Below are 2640 nucleotides of genomic sequence, written 5' to 3' on the forward strand. Positions count from 1 at the left end.
CCACTCTGTCTCATGGAAGAAATAAATAAACTCTAACAATAATAATAATGCCAGGATAGTTTATAAACCCCCACCTCAGCATTTTTTTTTTGGAGAGTTTTGTTTGTTTGTTTGTTTGTTTGTTTTTTGCTATAGGGCGTGTGCGCTCGCCAGACAGAGAGACAGAAAGCAAGAAATCACCCCCGGGGGGATGGCCACGCCGCAACCCCTTCTCCTCCATTCTCTCGGGATCTTGGGCACGCACACACACGCGCCCAGCATGAGTTTTAAGTCACCAGGTCTGGGACACGAACCGTGTTTGACTATGTGGAAGTTCAGCAACAGAGCCATTACGCTAACTGCTGGTTCTCCCCCCCCACCTTATAATTTGGTCTAAAGCATAAAAAGTAAAAAGGGATACACCTGTAACTCTAAGCTCTCAATTATTCTAGCTTTCTTCTCTTTGGCTGTAAAATGGAGATAGGATATGCCAACCCCGTTTTTACTTTTTTTTTTTTTTGGAGAGGTTTTCGCTATAGGGCGCGTGCGCTCGCCAGACAGACAGAGCAAGACAGAGAGACAGAAAGCGAGAAATCACCCCCAAGGGGGGATGGTCACGCCGCAATCCCTTCTCCTCCATTCTCCTCTCGGGATCTTGGGCACGCACGCACACGCGCCCGGCATGAGTTTTAAGCCACCGGGTCCGGGACTCGAACCGCAATCGACTACGTAGGAGTCCAGCAACATAGCCATTACGCTAACTGCTGGTTTCCACCAACCCCGTTTTAATGTTTGACACAAACGAATCAGATCATGTGAAAATACCTTGAGAGGACCTGGTGAGAAGAGATCTCCCAGGCAGGGCCAGGTGTGGCACAGCAGTCACACAACAGGACCCACATGGGAAAGGCCGTAGGTTTGCACCCCAAGACCTCCCTAAACACATAGGGCACAGACATACATGTGCCAGGCTAGCTGAGATTAGGGGTGGAACACAGAGCAAACTCTCTTCTGGGGTGCCTGTCTCTCTCTCTCTCATGAAGAAAATAAATTATATTAAAAAAATATATAGGGGGAACCAGCAGTTAGCGTAATGGCTATGTCACTGGACTCCTACGTAGTCGACCGCAGTTCGCATCCAGGACCCGGTGGCTTAAACTCATGCCGGGTGTGTGTGTGTGCGCGTGCCCAAGATTCCGAGAGGAGAATGGAGGAGAAGGGATTGTGGCGTGACCATCCCCCCGGGGGTGATTTCTCCCTTTCTGTCTCTATGTCACTCTCTGTCTGTCTGGCGAGTGCATGCGCCCTATAGCAAAAACCTCTCCAAAAAAAATACAAACCCTAGGAGCCAGTGGGTGGCCTGGTGGTTAAGGTGCTGGACTCCCACATGGCCAATTGCAGTTTAAGTCCCAGACCTTGCAACTTGCTTTCTCACTTTCCCTCTCTGTCTCTGGTGAGCACATGTGCCCTGTAACAAATTAAACAGTAATAATAATGATAACTAAAATTAAATAAGTTTTTTTTTTTAAAAAAAAAAACCTCTCTCAGGCAAATGGCCACGTGACACCCCCTCGCCCGGCCCAACTCAGGACAGCAAAGCAAAATCAGACTTCTGTTCCTGGGCAGGTCAGGGCCTGGCAGAAGCCATGATAAGGTCTGGCAATAAGCAATGACATTTCGCCTTGTTCACATTCCATAAATAAAGTGACCCATGACTAGGCCACAGCTGATTAAAGGTGCCTTTCCATTTCCTTTTGTTTGCCCACAAGATTTCTTTCTCTTTTACATGGCCCCACATCACCCCTGTCAATAACAGTAACTCAGTAAAGGCCAGTTCAGATAAAAACAATTTTAGTATGTTTGTCTAAAGTGGTTTCTGCTGAGCTGTCACAGCTTGCGAAGAAACATACACAGAAAGCTATCTGAAAAATGAGCCTGCCTCATGCCAAACAGCATTTTTATCTCAGATGCTCCTAAAACTCACCAGATCAGCCTCATAAGCTCAAGAGTTTATCACCCGTCTACCGCTGCAGAGACTGTGGAATATCATTTAAAACCCGCCACTTCACACCAGTTTCCCTCATTTCTCTCAGGAGCCACTGTGTGTGCGCGAGGCGGGAGCGAGGACCTTAGGCGTCTGCTCTTTGCAGAAGTCCCCATTTCAGGCTAAACATTCAAAGCTGGGTGAGCATGGGAATTTGCAGAGCTCCAGAGCTGACCTCTGGAAAGCCATTCACTGGAGGGTGTGCTGGAAACGCTGTTCGAAACTGAGGGCTTAAGCCAACGATTAAGCGAGATGGGGGCGGGGAGAGGGGGAGCAGGCAGCTCCTTCTCTCCTTGAGCTGCACACCAGGAAGCTTCGGGAAAGGCACGGATGGCTCTCCGTGCTGCCCTGGAAGGGGCCTGGCCACCTCCTGCAGAATCGCTCCTCGACGCTCTGCCGCCCAGGGCAAGCAGTGCTGCAGGGACAGAACGTTGCTCGCCGGCCGCCCGGGCCTGCGCTGCTGCAGGCAGGAGGCGGAGGCTCGGTGACTCTGGCGAGCAAGACGCCCGCGGTTCCAGGCCCACGCGTGGCCAGCCTCCCGCAGGCGGACTGGCCGTCGGGTTATAAATAGCGCGGCGCAGAGCGGCTGGCGAGAAAGCGGGGGGTGGCAGCTTACT

This window comes from Tupaia chinensis, unplaced genomic scaffold (assembly GCF_000334495.1).
Source record: "Tupaia chinensis unplaced genomic scaffold, TupChi_1.0 Scaffold000146_1, whole genome shotgun sequence".
NCBI lineage: Eukaryota > Metazoa > Chordata > Mammalia > Scandentia > Tupaiidae > Tupaia > Tupaia belangeri.